The following is a 24219-nucleotide window of genomic DNA, read 5'->3' as shown; positions in this document are numbered from 1 at the left end:
CTATAGCCCCCATTGCAACTTAATACCAACCCAACAGCCACTCGGAGTGCTAATTGCAGAGAGTGGAACACAGAGTAGCGGTACGTGTGAGAGTTTAAGAGAACTAATCTTAATCTTTTGCCTTCTTAAAATCTAACAAACTGCTGGTAATTAAAGGTTAAACATTTAAACAGGACAAGGGAAAGTACAAACAAGCTCTCCTGGTGCTGTCGCTCATAGGGAGCAGCTAATTAAGTAACTTGAAGCAGGACAGGCTGAGGGTATAAAAGCCAGGCCTAAAGTGCAACAAGCACAAAGTGCTAGCTACAGAGTGAAACGTTGAGACATTTAGAAAAACGGAGGAGAGAGGTATTGCTGTGTCTTGTTTCCCTCACTACCTCCGCATGTCCAGTGGGGCAGGAGTCGACCAGACATTACAGTTCAGATGTGGGAGCAGCTGATTGGTGAGCAAGTCCTGGTGGGTATTTCCAAACTATGGGCGACCCGGCTTGGGTCATTGGAGTTTGCACATTCTCCCCGTATCTGCGTGGGTTTCCTCCGGGTGCTCCGGTTTCCTCCCACAGTCTGAAAGATGTGCTGGTTAGGTGCATTGACCCAAACAGGCGCCGGACTGTGGCGACTAGGGGAATTTCACAGTAACTTCATTGCATTGTTAATGTAAGCCTTCCTTGTGACTAATAAACAAACTTTAAACTTTAAAACTTTATATCATGTTGTAAGTCATTGTTTAAGCAAGGGTCAGGAATTATTTGATTGATTTCTTTATAAAATGTCTTATAAAATGTTTTTAAACTTAAAAGGGTTTAGTCATGGCAGGAAAGCTTGAAGCCATGGTTTTGTCCTCTTGGTCCATGGGGTGGGCCCGGCACATTTCCAGTGCCCACGACCGGCATGTGGACAGGACATGTGTCCAGCTGCAGCTTCCAGAGCTTCGGAGCCGGAACAGCAGCTGGGGACTCTGTGGAGCACCTGTTGGCATCAATGACATAGGTGGAAAGAGGGATAAGGTCTTGCATCAAGAATTCAGGAAGTCAGGCAGTAGACTAAAAAGCAGGACCTCTCATATTGTAATCTCTGGATTACTCCCAGTGGCACGTGCTGGTGAGCACAGAAATAAGGGAATATTGCAGATGAATACATAGCTTAAGAGTTTTGGAGGAGAGAGGATTTTAGATTCCTGGATCACGGAGATCATTTCTGGGGAAGGTCAGAACAAAGAAATACATTTTAAAACCGGTGATTGAAACAATTTGGCAGTTTTCCTTTCAGTGTCGACTGTAAGAAAAATTAAATGGTAATTAATGTTAAGATGCAAATATTACACAGATGCCTTCTCTGTCTTGTTCTCTTCATTCCTCCATTATTTCCCTTTTCTAATTTACCACCTACTTCTATTTTTGGTCAATAGTAAGATGCATAAATTCTGAGGAAGTTAAAGTAATCTTCAGGAAAGATTACGGCCGGAATTCTCCAACCTCTCCCGCTGCTAGTATTCTCCAGTCTTGCTGCAGCTAATGGAGTTTTGGCTGAGCATCAAATTCTACGTCCTCACTAGCAGTAGTAGTAGGACGTACAAGACCGGAAAATTCCGGCCTACATTGCAAATATGTTTTTAGTTTGGGAAGGAAAACAAATCTACTATTACTTTTGTTGCCAGGGTGTTTTTCCTCTGCAAATGATATAGTTACAAGTTGCAATGTGCAACACCCCTAACAAAGGAGTTAAAGATTATCAAGAGTACGCAGAATTCAGAGTTAAGGCCACAATTAGAGCAGTCATGATTTGACTGAATAGTGGAACAGGTTCGAGGGGCTGAATGGTTCACTTCTGCTCCTAATTTGTATGTTCCTATTATCATCACATCATTTTTACAAACAAATAAAAATATGCTGATTAAATTATGGTGCCATTTTAGGTAAAACAAGTTGAAAGCATCTTTAAAATAATAGAATGAATCCCATTTATGAACATTTTGTGTTATATAATTTGTGATTACCAAGGACTGTTTAAAAAAATAGCCTCTACAATCATCGAAGCTGGTATTGAGTCTATTGGGACAGAATGGGAGCAGGATCCATGTCTTACTCATTTGCTGACATCTAACCTCACAGAAAGCCTCTAAGGAAATGCCTACATGTTTCAGAGTGACAGCAGTTCCAGGGAACTTGGCTGACTGATCAAATCTGACCAACTGTAGATGGATCAATGGTTTCCTCTAGAATAAGACTCATCAATTTGGTTCAGTGAAGTGAGAGGCAGACATCTCAAAATGTTTGGAAGATTCCACTTATTCAAATTTATCAGTGTACTTGTGAGTTTCTCAAAAGAGCATGATCCAGTTTTAAAAACTTAGAAGTGCTTCATTCATTTTGAATTACAGTGCAGCCCCGTTATAACACGATGGTTGGGGTCCATAAAATGTTATCGTGAAAAAAGTGGTGTCCCACTAAATCGGGGTTCAAAAAAATCAGCGTTCAAACTTACCCAATGTTGACCTAACATCCTAAAACACCCCTATTATCACCCTATTTGACCTGTTTTTTGCATGTTTACCACCTGGCAAGTAAATTACCTTTTAATTAAAGAATTCCGTGAATAAATCGTTGTTGTTACAGTAGAAATTAAAACACAAATTAATTTTTAGTAAAGCTTTTTAATAAACAAAACAAAACAACAACAGTTTATTTCTTTAAAAAGTGATCGAGTGTTCCGTGCTTGAACGTAGCATTTCGCTGGCTGCGGACGAAATCTACAATGCTTCTGAGTTGGAGGATTTTTATGTGGCCCACCTCCTGGGTCTCCAGAACCGGTACACTTGCCTCCGCCGGTGCTATAGTTACGTTGCGGGTGATCTCGTCGTCCGTCAGATGCTCATATGTTGGGCATTCGTCGTCGGCAGCGTGCCACTGGTGTAGCTCTTCTTTGCTGCATTCAGACAGCTTCTCTGCCTCACGCACATCTTCCTCTGTGAAGCCGTACAAATCTGGCTCGTCATCATCTTCCATGGTGGATTGGCGTGATGAAAAGGCTGGCCCCAGACCCTTTTCCCAGCATTGCTCTACACATGACGAGCTGACTGGTGGAGCATGGTGGAAACAGCGGGGCGAGCAAGATTTGCCAATCATGAGCGGGAAAAAAAAGGGTCCAATGATTCATCGCGTTATATCCGAATTCGCGCTAAATCGGGGCGCGTAAAATCGGGGTTCCACTGTACAATGTTCTTGTTGGCTATCTGATTATTGTGTTGAGAACACATTTCTAGTTCAATGCCGCCAGTGTCTGAAGTATCCCCACGTCAGATTCAATACAACCAACTTTACAGTAAAGTTCCTTCTATCATGCCTTAAAAAGAGCACTAATATTTTTGTTTTCGCACATGGGAAGCCTAGTTTACAGACACGACATGGAGAAAAAGGGAACTAATTCATTTCACAAGAGCATTATCAGACAAATATAACACTGAGCCGCATAAAGAGATATTGGGACTGGTGTTCAAAAGCTTGATCAAGGATTTTAAGGAACAATCAATGGAAAAGAGAAAATGAGTTATGGAAAGAGGGAGAGGGTATTCCAGAAGAAGGAAATTCCAGAGTTTAATGCTCAGGCAGCTGAAAATATGGCCACATTGGTAGAACAAAGACCTGGGATACACTGAAGGCCAGGATTGGAGGAGCATGGAGATTTCAGAATCTGTAGGGCTGGAGGAGGTTACGGAAACAGAGAGGCACAATGTCATGGAGATATTTGAACACAAGGAAGTGAATTCTAAGAACAGGGTAGTCAACAAAATGAGGTTGAAGTGTATGTTCTCAGCACTACCACCTCAGTTTCCTTCTTTTGCAATGAAACCAGTTTTGAGGGGTTGCCAGAAAAGCTGACATGAGGATTTGTACTGCGGCAGGGCCAGGAAACAAGGCAAGGATGACCTGGGAATGTAATTAGACCTTCTTCTGAAACCTCCCCATGGATATTCAACTCTGAGAAATTCTGGTTGCTGCTAGAGAGCAGCCAGATAGTGATGAGGTGGTGACCAGGATGCAAGTGCATCCATGTTCTCAGCTGCCTTTCCAGATGCAAAATCCAGTAAGGTTCGCTGGCACAATCCAACAGCGTGCATAGAATAATTCTCCATGTGACACTGGTGAAGCTTGAAAACAGTGGCCCTGCACCAAATATGTCAGCAGGTTATGCTGTGCATGCACTGCACCTGCTCAGGACCTCGACTAAGGAGGGAAGAAATAATGGGGCCAAGGCTCCTTATTGCCACTACCTCAGAAGACCGATTTCTAATGTATCATTTTTCATACCAACCATCTCCGAACCAAACCCCGACAAAACGTGCTGTGACCCGATGCCCTGCAAGTCCTAGCTCAGTGGTCAGAAAAATATGGGTTCAAGTCCTACCACAGAGCGTAAACTAAGGGTAATTCATACCCTGTAAATACCCTGGTAATGTAGAATGTAAACTGTTCTGCATTACCAGAACAGGCGATGCTTGAATAGAACGTAAAGTACATACACAATGTGCCCTCTCTGGTGGACAGAAAGGTCCCAGGGTACTATTTGAAGATGAGCAGGGGAGGTATCCTGGTTAATACCTATCCCTCAATAAGCAGAACTAAAAAAGATTGGTAATTTGTTTTGCTTGCAGAGCTAACCTGCATGAAAATTGTTTCCATTTCCCCATATTTCAACAGCGAGTGTGATTCAGACTCTGAGGGGACATGGACATTGATTGCTCTATCTGCAACTTTTGCCATGCAGAATATTCTTTAGTGATTGTATCCAGGGCAGCCTCGGTAATAAAGTCATGGTGAAAACCAGGCTGAACAGATTTGAATGGGGAAAGTTGGGAAAAGATGGATACAGAGCTGGGCAATGGTAAAAAGGATTGAAAGTTGAACTTGGGCTTTGTAGGAGGAGGACAATGACAATAGTTTTAAAGTTATTGGAGAGCCTAAACAGTCGAAAATGTCAGCAAAATATCAGCCAATAAATGGTTGTTCAGCTTCTGACCTCATTACAGCCTTGGTTCAAACATGAATAAAAGAGCTGAACTCTAGAGAGCAAGTGAAAGTGACTTTTGCTTTATAAAACAAAACACCATTCCTTTCCAGTTAGCTTCCTGAGTTATTACACTGGCGACAAGGTACAAGGAATGCTTCAGTAACCCCACTCAATGGATTTGGCATGACTGTAACATTCATAAAGCAAAGGTTTAAGTCACAGGCTTGTGGTGTGTGTACACAAGTCCCATCTGGGACAATAGAACAATGGACCCACTCAGGGGCCTGCTTTATAAAAGGGCTCAGGATACAAGTTCCACCTGTTTAAGTAATTCTCTACCACCACAGGAACTCGTATTCTACATGTCCCATTGGGAAGTCAATCATAAATTCCCCATGTTAGTCCTCGGGCTTATGACAATAATTACATTTAAACTGCAGGACTATCACCCACAACAGATTCAGTAAATCATTATGTGGTGTCTGTCTCTTTAAGACAGCACAGCAGAATAGAGTCACCTGGCTTAATAAATCAATGGGAACCAAGAATAAGTGTCACCCCAGAGGGTAGAGTCCTCTCTCGGGCAGAATCATCCAGCAGTCATGTAGTTAACATCATAAAGACTGGAGCTCTGCTCCAGGGCAGCCTCTAACTGCAACTCCTGCACCTAGTTTCTCTTATCAATAAATACCTTTTGTTCCTAACAAAGTCTGAAATCTATTGACAACACCGCAATGCCATGACATGACATATTGTTTGTCAGCTGTACTGCACAGACCCAAATGAAATACTTTCTAGTAGTTAGATGTATATGTTCCTTGGGGTTTCCGAGGCTCCTTGTGAAAATTACAACGGACAAATATGAAATCCCTGTAGAAATTTACCCCCGGTGTTCATTACAATATGCAATTTCATGGGTTCAATCATTGGCCTGAACATCTAATCGATTAAGTGGTATTGAAAGCAGGGCATCATCACAAACCATCAGATAACCAGATTCTCTGGGCTGAATGTTACTTTGGGACATTACCCCACCCTGAGATAAAAATCAGGAATGAGCCTGTCTGCGCTTAACCAGCTTTCATCCCAGCCAACAGCTGTCAGCCCTTCCCTTGTTTTGAGGCAGGAGTAGGGCATTTGGCCCTTCTTCTGCCCCATCCGAGAGGACGTCCCACCTTCGAGAGCTGCCAACTGGGAGCTGTGGCCACTGCTGGGACCCCTGAAGGAGAGGAGCCAGAAGCCTGGAGCAAGGTGAGTCCATGACCTCTCCTGGACCACAAGCTGGCAGGGGAACGAGGAACAGGAGCAAGGATCGGTGGTGGGATCCAGGGTAGACAGGACAGAGATGTGGGGAAAGTGTCGGAGGGGCGGGAGTGATCATTGAGGGGCCCCCAATGGACACAGGCTTTCCAAACAGGAGACCCCCACTCTGTCCACCAGGCAGCCAGCATTTTAATGTGCCTCTAACTGCCTTCTCATCCTTGGGGGCTGTAAAATCCAGCCCTATGAGTAAAGTCACACAATGCATACCAGCCACTCATTTTACAACATTGGCAGTATCAATATTCACCTTGCTACTAAGCACAGAGCTACAACAGAAACAGACAAGTTTTCTTTTGTACAAATCTTGTATTTTTATTTAATTTAAACTGTCTAAACTGTCAGGATTCCTTCAGAATGAAGGTCTCTATACAGCCCTGATCAGATTGAACTCCAGAAGAAGGAAAATTGGTGATAAACTGAGCAGAAAATATCAGTGCGAGTTACTCTTTGATATTTGCTCAATAACATACTATACATTATCTGAAAAATTAAAAAGTTCATATCACTTGAGCTGAGGGCCATACTCAAGATGTGATCTGGCTGTGCAAATGATTTGTTCAAAAAACCACCTTGTTCCACTCACCTTTCTTTATTGCTTAAGTTTACTAATTAATATAGCACGTTTCAAGAGGGAAAGGGTTCAGATAAACTGCTTAGACTTTGCTCTCGTGAACAGAATGCTTGAACATCCTGCTCCCCTGTAACCCACTCGCAGTAACTATTATCCCATGTGTTCTCACATTAACACCTGTAGATTGATCAACTTTGGTCGTTCAGAAAACAGTGTTCAGAACACACAGAAAGAAATACAGCCTCTCCTTATAACAGCAAATGTAAAATATTCCAGACAATCTGTTGTCTCCCTGCATATTTGTCACAAATACATTTAACTCTTCTCACACAGCAATAGTCTGAGGTATTGCACCACTAATATAGCCCAAAAGAAATGTAAAAGCAATACTTTACAAGCAATAGCAAAGGGAAAAATATTCGTTACCTGGGCATCAGTTATCCAGTTTTCATCACTAATACCAAGGAAGGGAGAGACATTTTTATCCAGTCACACAGGAATCTCAATGTGCTTTACAAAAGCAAAAGTGAAATTGTTGCTGACAAAAACCTCTCCAAGATCACATCCTCTGCTCCAGTTTCCGGCCAAACACTAAGAAATGTAGTTAGATAAGCAAAACTGTCCAGATAAATCATAAACAGCAACAAATAGAAGGGAGTGATTTCAATGCTGGATTTAATCTGTTGATTTAGGTGATGTGCAGTAACCACCCAAACTCCACATCTGGTGTTTGTGACACCAATTTGAAAGTTTCCTGTCAGAGTTTTCAGGTGCCTAATGCCAATATTATTGTGGAGGTAGAAGTAGTGGCAACATGAAGCATTTTTGTGTTGGTATTAGGAAAGCAGAGTTCATTCTGTTTCTCTGTATTGGATTAGTTGAGTGTTGAAAAGGTTAAAGGAAATCAAAGAAATGTGATGATCACTCTGAAGCTAAAACTCAGTTTTTAAACTGCAGGCAGTTATCACTCAGGCAGGGGACAGTCAGAATCTTCAGTTTTCTATCAAAAATTGTCACAAAGTGCAAATCTCCATAAAGCACTGCTCTTCTTCTTTCCACAGTTTAACTTCAGACCCACTTTGGCATGGGGAAAATGATGAATCAATTGATCAATTAATGGATCAATAACTCTGTTTTGACATTCTGCATTAAGAAGTAACTAATTGCCCGATGCTAAATGCTTTTTAAAACATATCCTGGAAATCAATAATGCAGTAACTGCATTTTAAACAGAAGAATGCACACAACCACCAGGAAGGAGGTGGACTCATGTAACCTTTAAAGAGTGCAGTGGTACAAGCAAGACAGGCCACAATTTATGTGCTTTCATTTATGGTTTTATCTTTTTGATTATCTTATACATTTTTTAACTACGTAAATAAGTAATTCGATTAAATCCTTAATTAAACAATTTGATTCACCCTGAAGCAATATTGGTCAAAGTTAGTCAACTTGTAACCCCATTCTCAATATTTAAATACTTCAACATGAAAATGTTTCTTGCGTTTTTCCCAAGTTAAAAACCATGTGCCATAGATACCAAGAGTGCAAGGGACAACTAGTCACCAGTGGAGGTTATCCAAATTGCATCTGTTTCTTTCTTTAATAAAAGATTGAATATTGTTTAAAACTGCACAGAATATAAATGTTGAAATATTTTATGATTTAAAAAAAAAATGGAAACACCAACATACCAACAGGATGTTTAAGTCCAAAGACGTTGACAATACTTAATTTTTGAATGTCCTTCCCTAGTTGATTGACACTGGTTCTGGGTTATCAAAAACACTAGAGGCAGGATTTTCCGAACCCTCCACGGGACGTTTTGCAGCAGTGGAGGTCACCTACCATTGCAGGATCTTCCGGTTCCACCGCTGTCAATGGGGTTTCCCACTGATTGCATCCTGCGCTGCCGGGGAGTCTGTGGGCAGTGTGTCACCATCGGTGGGACTGGATGATCCCATCAGCGGGGTGACCAGAATATTTCAGCCTAGAAATGGAAGGGTTGGGGAGGGCAGCCTTGGGTGGACCATTCGGCACAAAGCTCGGCACAACATCATGGGCCGAAGGGCCTGTTCTGTGCTGTACTGTTCTATGTTCTATTACATGAAGACCCCAGGTGGAATTCTTCTCTCTGGGATTAAGTCCTTTGGCGGGGGCAGTAATGTGGAGTATTTCCCACTGTGAAAGCCATTTCTTCCTGCCTCAACCTCATTAATTATGTATCTGAGGGTTTAGCGTGGTGTTCTGTGACAGGCAGGCATGATGGCATGAAGTCCAGCCATCATACCTGGGCACCACATTGAAAAGGATCCAACATCACTAACCCACCTTCGAAGAAAGAAGATGGACTTCCTGAAGAAAGAAGATAGACGTCCAGGAACACTCGCAGGCTGCAAGATGGGTGTCCTCAATGACACTGAATCTGGAGACTCAGAAAGTTGTCAAAATGTAACAAGCCTGGGGTTGGGAGCCTTTTAAAATGTAGCAAAAGACCAATAAACTAATAAATAAAGAGAAAATAGAATATGAGAGGAAACTAGTGAGGAACATATAAACACTTCTATCGGTATATAAATGTGGGCCCACTACAGGCAGAGAGACAAGAGGACTCATAATGGGGAATAAGGAAATCTCAGAGAAACTAAGCAAATACTTTGTCTTCATAGAGGAAGATGCAAAAGAAAACCTCCCAAAATACTAGAGAACCAAGGGGCTAATGGGAATGAGGAACTGAAAGAAATTAGTAAAAAAAAAGTACTGAAACAATTAATATGCCTGAAAGTTAATGAATCACCTGGATCTGATGTAATGTGCTAACTGTGTTAGGGGTGGGGGTTTTAAACAAAAAGACAAAAGACATGATTTGCAAACACAGATTCAAAGTAACACACAGCAGATTTATTCTAGGAGCTCTTGCCTGTAGAGTACAAACTGAAACTAAAGACTAGAACATCTGAAACACCCCAATCACCATCAAATCATGCGACCTGCTCTTAAAGCAATCATGCAACTACTTAAATATATAATACCTGATGATCTGCATCCCAGAGTGTTGAAAGATCTGACTGTAGAGATAATGGATGAATTGGTGGGGATTTTCCAAAATTCTATAGATTCTGCAGATTGGAAGGTAGCAAATGTAACTCCCTATTTAAGAAAAAAGGGAGAGAGAAAACAGAATCACAGACCTGTTAGCCTGACACCAGTAGCAGGGGAAATAATATTTATTTCAAAAGATGTGATAACTGAACACGCATAAAATAATGGGAATATTGGGCTCAGTCAACATGGTTTTAAGAAAGGAATTATTGTTTGACAAACCTGTTGGAGGTTTTTAAGCATGTGCCTAGCAGAACAGATAAGGGGGAATCAGTAGATATGGTGTTTTTGATTTTCAGGAAGTTTTCAATGAGGTCCCACACAAGAGGATAGTGAACAAAATTAGAGTCCTTGGAATTGGGGATTATATGCTGGCACAGATTGAGAATTGGTTAATGAACAGAAACCAGAGAGTAACAATAAACAGGTCATTCTCAGGTTGGCAGGCTGTGTCCAGTAGGGTACCACAAAGGTCAGTGCTTGGGCCTCAGCTATTCACAATTTATATCAATGATTTAGATGTGGGGACCAAATGTAATATTTCCAATTTTGCTGATGAGACAAAACTAGATGGGAATATGAGTTGTGAGGAGGGTGCCAAGAGATTTTAAGGGGATTTGTACAAGCTCAGTGACTGGGCAAGAACATGGCAGATGGAATTTAATGTGACTAAGTGTGAAGTTATCCACTTTGATAAGAAAAACAGAAATGAAGAATATTTTTTAAATGGTGGGAATTGTTGATTTCATAGAATCTCCACAATGCAGAGAGACACTATTCGGTCCATTGAGTCTGCACTGACTTTCTGACAGAGCATTCCACCCCCCACGCCCCCCCAGACCCTATCCCTGTCGCACCACATAGTTGCCCCATTAATACCCCTAACCTATACAACTTTGGACACTAAGGGACAATTTAGCAAGGCCAATCCACCTAATATGCATATCTTTGGACTGTGGGAGGAAACCCAAGTACCTGAAGGAAACCCACGCAGACACAGGGAGAACAAACTCGACATTTACAGTCACCCAAGGCTGGAATTGAACCCGGGTCCCTGGCACTGTGAGGTAGCAGTGCTAGCTACTGTGCTGCCACAAAAGGACCCTGGGTGTTTTTGGTCCTGAGTAACTGAAAACTAACATGAAGGTGCAGCAGGCAATTGGGAAAGCCGAGATAACATTTTTCAATCAAATTATTTAATCTGATTGTTACTCTGCTTGCAAAAAAAAATACAACAAAAATTGCATTGGAAATGTATTTATTTGTCTATTAGCAACATTGCTTTGGGAACAGTGACTTTCTGGCATTGTTCATCAGTATTGGAGCCTCTTGAGGAGCCTGGTTGGAAGACTAAGTTGTACAGAATGGGAGTTATAAACACTACACCACGGGCAAATCAAATGTTTCATAATAACAGCTGAAGTGTCACAGATAAGACCAATTACAAGTGTCACATCAATAGAACTGGATTATGGAAAGGAAACACCTGGGACTTTGAATCACATCACTAATTAGCATCACTGATACTTCAAAGTTACACAGGCTGATATCAGAATACTGGGAAGAAAGTGATCTCTGAAAATTAAAGGACTTCTGATGTGTTTGCAACTCATTAATGACACTACCATGTTTTTAAAAAATTAGCTGGCTGATTCTATATTCGTGATAGGACAGGAAGTATTCCTGATTCTTTTGAACTAAATGCAGGGAGAAATTCATTTTGGGCACAGAATAGGCACAATATTGACAATCCTCCGACAATACCCATCCAATGCGCTGTTGAGTGTGCCTTATGAACATTTTGCCAGTAGGCTGCAGTTCACCGGTTTCCCACAGTGAAAAAGCTGCCCACCAGCAGCATGCAGCTAACTGATAACTAGAGCCTGTTAAGGCAGCAATGGAAGTCAGGAAGTTCTCAGAACAGGTAAGCAGGGGCGGGAGATTGCTGCGTTAGAGTAGCCTGTGTATGAGCACAACATCTTAAAAATCTTAAAGCTGAAAAGAAAACAATTTTGGAGAAGACTTTCCCTTTAAAAATCACCAATTAGACCTCTGAATGGATGAAAAAAGTAAGAACAGTTTGAGTCAGGCATGCCCCTCCCATTTCATTTTGAAAGTTGCAATTGGAATTCTAAAACTGATCTAGAACCCAGGCAGTCTTCCACCTGGAGTGTTCGGAGTCCATTTAAAGACATGGCCAAAAGGCAGGCAAATTGATGCACAAGTTCCCCACCAGATTTTCAACCGTCGATCACCTATTTTTCTGGCATTTAATAGACAGCCATCATTTCAATTGAATCCCAATATTTGGGAGCAGTAATTCCAAGAAAAGGCAAAGGATTTGTAAATTTGTTTAACATGGAATTCACAGCACAGAGAAAAGGCCATTCCACCCGACAGGTAAAAGCTGGTGTTTAGACTCCTTTCAAGTCTCCTCTCACCTCTCGTCATCAAACCCCACTGAAATCTCCGTCTATCCTTTTCTTCCTTATGCATTTATTTTGGTTCCCCTTAAATGCATCTACACCAGGCACCTCAACTACTCCTTGTGATAGCAAGTTCCACATTCAAATTATTCTCTGGGTAGACAGGGAGGCGTAAAATTGGGTGGCATAGCGGGGTGTTGTGTACATTTCCTAACTGACACTGCTGGAATTCTGCCAGCGGTGAGGGAGGGATTATTGGCCCACCTGTTCTTGCACTAACTGATGCACTTAATTAATGGCCCCTTAAGTGTATCCTCTTGCCACTTGTGGTATTTTAGCAGCAGCAGGGGTGTCCATGTCAAGTGGCAAGACCGCCAGGTAAACTGTGGCAACTTGGCTGTGGATTTTGGAGCAGGTGCTCTCCAGTTTTGGCACCACAGTCAACAGAGGTCCACCAAATGGAAATGACCATACCCACTTATTCCCATCGTGTGCCACCTGAAGCAGTTCAGGATCACTGTGAAGCAGACTGGGAGGACTGTGAAGCAGGTCAGGATCATTGTGAAGCAGACCGGAAGGAGTGTGAGGCAGATTGGGATCACTGTGAAGCAGACCGGGAGGAGTGTGAGGCAGATTGGGATCACTGTGAAGCAGACCGGGAGGAGTGTGAAGCAGGTCAGGATCACTGTGAAGCAGACCGGGAGGAGTGAGGCAGATTGGGATCACTGTGAAGCAGACCGGGAGGAGTGTGAGGCAGATTGGGATCATTGTAAAGCAGACCGGGAGGAGTGTGAGGCAGATTGGGATCACTGTGAAGCAGACCGGGAGGAGTGTGAGGCAGATTGGGATCACTGTGAAGCAGACCAGGAGGAGTGTGAGGCAGATTGGGATCACTGTGAAGCAGGTCAGGATCACTGTGAAGCAGACCGGGAGGAGTGTGAGGCAGATTGGGATCACTGTGAAGCAGACCGGGGGGTGTGTGAAGGAGGTTAGGATCACTGTGAAGCAGACCGGGAGGAGTGTGAGGCAGGTCAGGATCACTGTGAAGCAGACCGGGAGGAGTGTGAGGCAGATTAGGATCACTGTGAAGCAGACCGGGGGGTGTGTGAAGGAGGTTAGGATCACTGTGAAGCAGACCGGGAGGAGTGTGAGGCAGGTCAGGATCACTGTGAAGCAGACCGGGAGGAGTGTGAAGTAGGTCAGCATCACTGTGAAGCGGACCAGGAGGAGAATGAGGCAGATCAGGATCACCGTGAAGCAGACCGGGGAGTGTGTGTGAAGGAGGTTAGGATCACCGTGAAGCAGCCTGGGAGGAGTGCGGAAATTTGTTTTTGATGTGGGGGAGAATAATCCCAGGAGGCTTGTTGATGCAGAAATTATGTATGTTACAGGTGCAGTAGATCATTTACAAGCATGGTGTAGAATGAAGCAGACAAAACAGAAGGTGCAAAATAAAAACCCACAACAGTTAGTTTAGCTCCTTTACAAAAAACTGAATGTGGAGCCCAACAAGGGACCAGAGCCATTTACCCTAAACCAGATCCAGCTAAGTAAAGTGCCCCTATAGAGATAGCCTTGATGGTAAATGGCAGATCTCATAAAATGGAAGTCAACACAGAGACTACAGTTACAGTCATAGAGAAGTAGGCATTTTGTTCCCTTTATAAAGGCCTCCAACCATTAAGACTGAGTGAGTTAGGAACCATATTGTCTACATATACAGGAGGGACATTGAAGGCCTTAGGGGCAGCAAGAGTTGCCGTGTCCTACAAAATCCAAACGGCACAGCTACCTGTCCTGGTAATTGAGGGTCATAGAACTTGCCTAATGGGCTGTGATTGAAGCTTTCAGTAGCTGCTGTGTAAATATTCCAAGATCTTCCAAAATGAGCTAGGACATATAAGGGAGGCCAAAACCAAAATTTAGCTGAATCCGGATGTAACACCTGTAGTTTTTCAGGCCTGCCCAGTGCCCCGTGTAATTCATCATAAGTTGAAGTCAAGTTCGGAAGGTTTAGGTTTATAAAGCCGGTACAATTCTCTGAATGGGCTGCACCCATTGTCTCTGTCCTTAAGTCGGATCGTACTGCACAAATTTGTGGGGATTATAAACTAACAGTTAATTGTGGAGCCCAGATATTCAGATACATCATTCCTAGAATTGAGAACCTTCTACGCCAAACTAGCTGGGGTTTAAAATACACCAACTTAGACCTCAGTCACATCTACCAGGAGGTGGATGAAAATCCCCAGAGGTTAGTTATGATCAACACCCACAAAGGTTTATACCAGTATACGTGTTTACAATAGTATCAGATCATAAACCATTGTTCAGTTTATTCGAAGATAAGCCAGTGCCACCAATTGCCTCTGTAAGGGTGCAAAGATGGGCTCTATTGTGATCAGCATTTCAACATTGCCCAGGAACACAAATATCAAATGTGGATGTACTCAGCCATTTGCCTTTGCTGCAGACAGTAGCATTCCCATCGGTTCCACAAGAGATAGTGCTGGCGCTACACCCGATAAAGACTTTCCCAGTCTCAGCTAAACATATAAAAACTTGGACCGAAAGAGACCCAGTTTGTCAAAAGTTAGGAAGATGGTGATGCAAGGATGGCGATATGAGAAGTCAGAGCTACTTAAACCTTACCAACAAAGACTGGAGATAACATGTGAGGATGGCGTGTTATTGTGAGGGCCTCGTGTTACAGTCCCACCCCAAGGGAGATTACTTTTATTACAGGAATTGACTCACATCTGGGACAAAGCAGGATGAAAGCACTTTCCTGAAGTTATGTTTCGTGGCCGGGCATCAATGAAAAAAAAATGAAAGAATGGTCAGCCGATGCCCCAGTTATGAAGTCCAGTAGGCATTGCCACCACCAGCAAATATGTATCCTTAGGACTGTAAGAAGTTTAACAACACCAGGTTGGACTTTAACCTGGTGTTGTTAAACTTCTTACTGTGTTTACCCCAGTCCAACGCCGGCATCTCCACATCATGACTTCCTTAGGACTGGCCAGGCAGGTCTCGGGCAAGAATACATATAGGCTTTGCAGGGCCGTTTATATTAGTGGATGTGCATTCTAAATGTTGGATGTTCAATTGATGAAGTCCACAACAACCATGGTCACCATTGACAAATTGAGGATTTTTTTTTCCATCCATGACATCCCAGGGGTCTTAATGTCAAACAATGGCACATCATTCACAGCAGAGGAGTTTCAATAATTTGTCATATCAGTTGATATTCACCATGTTTGGTCAGCAGCTTACCACCCAGCCTCCAATGGGTTAGTGGAGCGTATTGTACAAACGTTCAAATCATCGAGGAAGAAACAAGGTAATAGGCCTCTACCTCTACAGATAGCCAATTTCTTGTTATACAATGCCAGCAAAAGCTAACACGCAGGTCACACCAGCTGAGCTACTATTGGGACACTGCTTACAGACTCAGATGGATATGATATTCCCAGATTTGGCAGGGAGGGTGGAGACTAGACAAACCTCCCAGAAAGAAAATCACAGCTCAAGCTTAAAAGACAGAGTTGATGATTTATTTCTGGTCAGTAACTTTGCAGCAGGACCGACATGGGTGGCTGGAAAGATTGTGGAAAGAACAGAACCAGTCTCCTATGTTGTAAAGGTAAAAGGTTGTCATGTCAAGAAACATGTAGACATCTGAGGAGGAGAACTGGGCATGATACAGGGATTCAACAAGCGACCCCTGCAGTAGATACAGATTCACTATGATTGGTTACAGGGATTCCAGTGGTAAATGTGGAACCGGAGCAACCAGCAGTTTCTATAACTGAGGAGACAACAGCTACAGAGGAGGATCTCAAACCCGGAGTGATGAGTTAGCCTTTCGCAAACATTTAATCAGATTCTTCATCTCCTAAAGAGCAAAGCACAGAATTGAGACGTTCTACCAGGGTCTGAAAATCCCCGGACTGACTTAACTTAAGATGAGTTTTCCTGGGGTATTCCTGATGTCTATTGTAATTTGCTTGCCTATGTTAATGATGTTCTTTTTGTTTCATCCACAGGTGAACTCAGGAGTTAGGGGATGGAAGGAGTGTGGTATTGTGGCCCCTTTGAGGGTGATCACTGAGGGCCATGAGTCACCTTCAATCTATTACAGGATCATTGTGAAGCAATTCAGAATAACTGAAGCAGATGGGCAGCACGGTGGCACAGTGGTTAGCACTGCTGCCTCACAGCGCCAGGGACCTGGGTTCAATTCTGACCTTGGGTGACTGTATGGAGTTTGCACATTCTCCCTGTGACTGCATGGGTTTCCTTTGGGTGCTCCAGTTTCCTCCCACACTCCAAAGATGTGCAGGTTAGGTTGATTGGCCATGCTAAATTGTCCTTAGTGTCTCAAGGTGTATTGGTTAGGGTAAATATAGCAGGATAAAAGCGATATGGGCCTGGGTAAGATGCTCTGTCGGAGAGTTGGTGCAGACTCGATGGGCTGAATGGCCTCCTTCTCCACCATAAGAATTCTATTCAAAGAAGAATGTGAAGCTTGTGAGAATAACTATGAAGCAGACCAGGAGGAATGAAGCAGACCGGGAGGTGTGTGAAGCAGATCGGAATAATTTGATTTGATTTATTATTGTCATATGTATTAACATACAGTGAAAAGTATTGTTTCTTGCACGTTATACAGACAAGGCATACCATTCATAGAGAAGGAAACAAGGGAGTGCAGAATGTAGTGTTACAGTCATAGCTAGGGTGCACAGAAAGATTAACTTAATGCAAGATAAGTCCATTCAAAAGTCTGACAGCAGCAGGGAAGAAGCTGTTCTTGAGTCGGTTGGTACGTGACTCAGACTTTTGTATCTTTTTCCTGACGGAAGAAGGTGGAAGAGAGAATGCCCAGGTTGCGTGGAGTCCTTAATTATGCTGACTGCTTTACCGAGGCAGCGGGAAGTGTAGACAGAGTCAATGGATGGGAGGCTGGTTTGCGTGATGGATTGGGCTACATTCACAAACTTTTGTAGTTCCTTGCGGTCTTGGGCAGTGCAGGAGCCATACCAAGTTGTGATACAACCTGAAAGAATGCTTTCTATGGTATATTTGTAAAAGTTGGTAAGAGCCGTAGCTGACATGCCAAATTTCCTTAGTCTTCTAAGGAAGTAGAGACGTTGGTGGCCTTTCTTAACTATAACTTCGGTACGGAAGTATCAGGACATGTTGTTGGTGATCTGGACACCTAAAAACTCTTCCTGAAGTCGATGACAATTTCCTTCGTTTTGTTGACATTGGGGGTGAGATTATTATTGCTGCATCAGTTCACCAGATTCTCTATCTCATTCCTGTACTCTGTCTCGTCATTGTACGATATCCAACCCACTACGGTGGTGTCCTCAGCAAACCTGAAAATCGAATTGGAGGGGAATTTGGCCACACAGTCATAGGTGTATAAGGAGTATAGCAGGGGGCTGAGAACACAGCCTTGTGGGGCACCAGTGTTGAGGATGATCGTGGAGGAAGTGTTGTTGCCCATCCTTACTGATTGTGGTCTGAGAGTTAGGAAGTTCAGGATCCAGTCACAGAGGGAGGTGCCGAGACCCAGGCCAAGGAGTTTGGAGATGAGTTTTGTGGGAATAATGGTGTTGAAGGCTGAGCTGTAGTCAATAAATAGGAGTCTGACATTGTTGTCCTTGTTATCTAGGTGTTCCAGGGTTGAGTGCAGGGCCAGGGAGATGGCGTCTGCTGTGGACCTGTTGCAGCGGTAGGCAAACTGTAGTGGATCCAGGTAGTTCCGGGAGGCTGGAACTGATTCATGCCATGACTAGCCTTTCGAAGCACTTCATAATAATGGATGTCAGAGCCACCGGCCGATAGTCATTAATGCACGCTGCTTGGTTCTTCTTAGGTACCGAGATGATGGTCGTCTTCTTGAAGCAGATAGGGACCTCGGATTGTTGTAAAGAGAGGTTGAAGATGTCTGTGGATACCCCCGCCAGCTGATCCACGCAGGATCTGAGTGCATGTCCGGGTACCCCATCCGGGCGAATCGCTTTCCATGGGTTGACCTTCGAGAAAGCTGTTCTGACATCTGCAATGGTGACCCCAGATATAGGTTCATCCAGGGCTTCCAGGGCGGAGGACATGCTGTCACTGACCTCTTGCTCAAAATGGGTTAGAATGCATTGAGCTCATCAGGGAGGGGTGCGTTGGAGCTGGCAATTTTGCATGCCTTCATCTTATAGCCTGTTATGTCTTGCAGAATTACAAAGCACTGAAGAACCAGAGGCCGCAGATTTAAGGCAATTGGCAAAAAAAAGCAATGGTAACATGAGGAGAATAAAATGATTAGGATGTGGAATGCACTGCCTGAGAGTGTGGTGGAGGCAGGGTTAATTCAGGCTTTCAAAAAGAAATTGGATCATTATCCAAAACGGAAGAAAGACTATGCTGAATTACAGGGAAAAGACAGGGTTGTAGCACTGGGTGAATTGCTCCTTCAGAAGGCTAACATTGACACAATGGGCCAAATGACCTCCTGTGCTGTAACAATTCTTTGATTCTATGATTCTGCTCGATGAGAATGCAAGGCTGAGAGGTGTGAGTAATAACACAGGAACAAAGCAGTGAATGTCAGCATGTAAACAAATTGATTGCCTTTTACCGTGAAATATATATGTAGCAACAATATCAGGTTACATCACAGATTGATGATGAGAGTCATTGATGTACCATGCTATGCACTAATAGTGTTTCCTTGACTGGAGAGTTATAAAATTGCATGAAACTATCTATAAATAAATCAACTATAAGGACCATGTGTACATTAAAACAAGATTGAATGAAATACTGATGGCATTGGAACAGTTTGAAAAGCAACACTGACCCTTAGTTACACCACGATTAATGAATGCTGACCAAATTTCATATCACATTCATTTAAATGCAGACCAAAGACTTGATGCTTAAATGACTGTTTTCCTCAGAAGTAACACAGACTGCATTCAAACAGCGTGAGGGCACAACTACTCCAAAAATCTGATCAAAAACACAACAGCTTTGTTCTAAAGAAGCTGATGGTTTTTTTAAAGAGGAGAACATTTTTACGGAAGATGTACACACAGCAGCTTAAAAAGTCAAAAAGATAATTATCCCCATTTTGTAAAGGAAAATACCTCAGGAAGACCACCTTAGTAACAATGTAGCAAAGTGTTTTTTTGTGAGATAATCAATCACATGCAATCCAAATCACCCGACTGTGAAATGAATCCTGTCATTGCCACAAAAATACACCACTGCGGCATCATTTGACAATCTCTATTACAGTGTTATAGATGCATAAGTGTCTCATGTAGTGCCACTATGGAGGCATTGTATCAGTTTTTATGTGTTGGCCACACTACTGCCCACTTTCTGCATGGCCCACACAATGGTCTGTGAGGATATGGCTGCCCACATACACCGAAAGGTGCTAATTCACTGATGTTACCCAGGACAGCTAGCTGATATGGTGCAAAGATCTCACATTTGAGCAACATATGTGCAGGCATCATCTTCATTGTTCCCTCAAGAAGAAACAAGTAACAACACTGCAAAATATTCCTCTGGACTGAAATGACTTCAAGGGGCAGGCACCCTAGATACAGAAAAAATAATTTCTTGGAAGTATCTGGGAACACCCTAGAATGTTTCTGGGGGATTTGATGGGAAGCAAAGGATCCATCCCATCAGCAGTTTGCCCATCACATCAAAGAGCAGGATGAAGGTGATCTGGAAGCTAAGAAGGAGCATAAGACAGGAATATACCGTTATCCTCAATGTTCTGAGTGATGCAGGATGTCAAGGGCTCCATTGCTCCATGATGCATCTGCTCCTTATGAATCAGGAGATGCAGGTGTCCTTAGCACCCACCTGTTCTGCTTTGCTCCCTTCAATCATGTGCATTGGCCTGCAATAGTGGTGGTGTAACATTTCATCTGGGTGATGAACCTGCCAAAGTTGAATAGTTGAAGGAATGTGGAAGCATCAAAAGATGGGTGTTACGCTGGAAGCGTTGACAGGTGTGTGAACGTGAGCTGGAGCATCTGAACATTGTGCGAGTGTCCTGGTTGACATGGAGTGCTCCTGGTGACTAGTGGAACATTGGGCAGAATGCAAGTTTGGTGTTAAGAGGTGTTCACTGACCTTGACCACCCATGTGATACCATTAGACTTCCTGTAACACTGCTGCCAGGTCCGCAGATCTAGACTCAGGAGTTTTCTTCTCTGGTTCTCCTCTCCCACTCACTTCTGAGGGTTGGCCTTGAGGGTCTCCTGGTTCCCCATGTCATCTCTCTTCCTTCCCACTCTCATCACTAATGCCTCCACAGTACCATGTTCATCACCCTATGTCCCTACTCTGGAACCCTATGTCTCCACTGGTGTTCACCTTATAATAATTTACATCGCAGCAATGTGTTTGTGCTTTCTTTAAGGTACTGAATTTAAGAAGAGTAGACTATCTATAACAGGAGATCGGCAAACAATGCTGCCAGGGCCCACGTCTGTCCGCAGAGGCTGGAGGTTCTTTGGAGGCCGGGAAGCAGCACTGAAGGTGCTCAGACAAACAATTCTCAGATGAGGTGGGTACACAAAAATCGTGTGGTCTCCACCTCAAACTACTTGGGTGCACTCAGGCTGTGAATTGCAATTCTATGACCAAACATCAGAACAATCCAATTTTTAACCATATGTCTGTATTTTCAGTAGTGTGGTGCCTCTCTAAGTTAACGCAACGGCTGCAGTTTATACATTTGGCACCAACATACAATGCATTAACGGGTGATCATTTGGTCTTATAAACAATAGAACAATCCAGCAGACGATTCAGACAAAGAACAAAGAACAAAGAACAGTACAGCACAGGAAACAGGCCCTTCGGCCCTCCAAGCCTGTGCCGCTCCTTGGTCCAACTAGACCAATCGTTTGTATCCCTCCATTCCCAGGCTGCTCATGTGACTATCCAGGTAAGTCTTAAACGATGTCAGCATGCCTGCCTACTTGGCAGCGCATTCCAGGCCCCCACCACCCTCTGTGTAAAAAACGTCCCTCGGATGTCTGAGTTATACTTCGCCCCTCTCAGCTTGAGCCCGTGACCCCTCGTGATCGTCACCTCCGACCTGGGAAAAAGCTTCCCACTGTTCACCCACCCTTCATAATCTTGTATACCTCTATTAGATCTCCCCTCATTCTCCGTCTTTCCAAGGAGAACAACCCCAGTCTACCCAATCTCTCCTCATACCAGGCAACATCCTGGTAAACCTTCTCTGCACTCTCTCCAATGCCTCCACGTCCTTCTGGTAGTGCGGCGACCAGAACTGGACGCAGTACTCCAAATGTGGCCTAACCAGCGTTCTATACAGCTGCATCATCAGACTCCAGCTTTTATACTCTATACCCCGTCCTATAAAGGCAAGCATACCATATGCCTTCTTCACCACCTTCTCCACCTGTGTTGCCACCTTCAAGCCACCTGCAAGTCTCTGCTGGCTTTTTTGAAGAGCAATCTATTTAGTCCCACTCTGTTACTTTTTCCAGATACTCCTGGGATCTTTTCAAGTATTCACCCAATTCCAGTTTAAATGCCATGCACCGGCATGATGGCACAGTGGTTAGCGTTGCTAACTCACAGGGCCACGGCCCCAGGTTCGATTCCCGGCTTGGGTCACTGTCTGTGCAGAGTCTGCACGTTCTCCCTGTGTCTGTGTGGGTTTCCTCCGGGTGCTCCGGTTTTTCCCTGCAGTCTGAAAGACATGCTGGTTAGGCGCATTGGCCATGCTAAATTCTCCCTCAGTGTGCCTGAACAGGTGCCAGAGTGTGGGGACTAGGGGATTTTCACAGTAACTTCATTGCAGTGTTAATGGACGCTTATTTGTGACTAATAAATAAACTTTATTAAATTTGTATCCCTCACTCTTTCAGCATTCTATATCCCAATCACTCATTGCAGAAGAATGTTTTTTCCACATGTTGCCTTTGGTTCTTTCACCAATCACTTTAAATCTGTGTCTTCCAGTTATTGATTCTTTAACCATTGGAGGCAGTTTCACTCTCTATCTAAACCGTTCATGATTTTAAACACCTCAATCAAATCTCCTCTCAGTCAAATAGAACATAGAACATAGAAAGCCACAGCACAAACAGGCCCTTCGGCCCACAAGTTGCGCCGATCATATCCCTACCTCTAGGCCTATCTATAGCCCTCAATCCCATTAAATCCCATGTACTCATCCAGAAGTCTCTTAAAAGACCCCAACGAGTTTGCCTCCACCACCACCGACGTCAGCCGATTCCACTCACCCACCACCCTCTGAGTGAAAAACTTACCCCTGACATCTCCTCTGTACCTACCCCCCAGCACCTTAAACCTGTGTCCTCTCGTAGCAACCATTTCAGCCCTTGGAAATAGCCTCTGAGAGTCTACCCTATCCAGACCTCTCAACATCTTGTAAACCTCTATCAGGTCACCTCTCATCCTTCGTCTCTCCAGGGAGAAGAGACCAAGCTCCCTCAACCTATCCTCATAAGGCATGCCCCCCAATCCAGGCAACATCCTTGTAAATCTCCTCTGCACCCTTTCAATGGCTTCAACATCTTTCCTGTAATGAGGTGACCAGAACTGCGCGCAGTACTCCAAGTGGGGTCTAACCAGGGTCCTATAAAGCTGCAGCATTATCTCCCGACTCCTAAACTCAATCCCTCGATTAATGAAGGCTAGTACGCCGTACGCCTTCTTGACCGCATCCTCCACCTGCGAGGCCGATTTAAGAGTCCTATGGACCCGGACCCCGAGGTCCTTCTGATCCTCTACACTGCTAAGAATGGTACCCTTCATATTATACTGCTGCTTCATCCCATTGGATCTGCCAAAATGGATCACTACACACTAATCTCTGCTCTAAGGAGAAAACATGAGTTTCCTAATCTTTCCACATAATCGCCATGCCTTATTCCTGGCCTGTAGGGATTCTATGATGATTTGAATAAACCTCTTTTGCACTGTCTCCAAAGTCTTCACATCCTTCCTAAAAATCTGGTGCTAGAATTAGACATAATGCTCCAGCTGAGGCCAAGCTTGTTAGGTGTTTTTATTTATTTAGCTATGCAAGAACTTCCTAACTTCTGTCCTCTATGGGTAGAATTTTGTCCCGAACTGCAGGACCATTTTCAGTTCAGTTACCTAATTTACTAATTGGCAGACTTTGCACAAGCCATTAGCATCCTGCATTCAGGTTACCAAGCCAATCCTGGTTGGTGGGAGAAAGTCCATTCTGCCAAAGGAAGGATTTCTAATTAAAAGGATCACCACAAAGATTTGAATGACTCACCAGCAGTTGAATTTTTGAGACTGCAGCTCTGGTATAAAGGTCTTGCCAATAGGGTTAAAGTGGGACTGAGTGCAGTATAACCCAAACAGACGCACATGACCTGTATCCAGGATCAGCTTAGTGCACAGAGCCATGTGTACAAGGAAACATGGAGACAGCTTCTAGCTTGCACCAGTTACTGCATATTGTAAATAGTTCTAAGAGTCAACAAAGACCAACCATTAACATGTCAATGATTATGAAGACTCTTCAGACCTGGAAGAAGGAGTAACTGGGGTGATCAGTAAGTTTGCGGACGACACAAAACTGGCAGGACTTGCAGATAGTGAGGAACATTGTCAGAGGCTACAGAAGGATATAGATAGGCTGGAAATTTGGGCAAGGAAATGGCAGATGGAGTTCAATCCTGATAAATGCGAAGTGATGCATTTTGGTGGGA

Source organism: Mustelus asterias, chromosome 6 (genome assembly GCF_964213995.1).
Source record: "Mustelus asterias chromosome 6, sMusAst1.hap1.1, whole genome shotgun sequence".
NCBI classification, from domain to species: domain Eukaryota; kingdom Metazoa; phylum Chordata; class Chondrichthyes; order Carcharhiniformes; family Triakidae; genus Mustelus; species Mustelus asterias.
The sequence above is the reverse complement of the archived record's forward strand: the minus strand, read 5'-3'. Positions refer to the sequence as shown.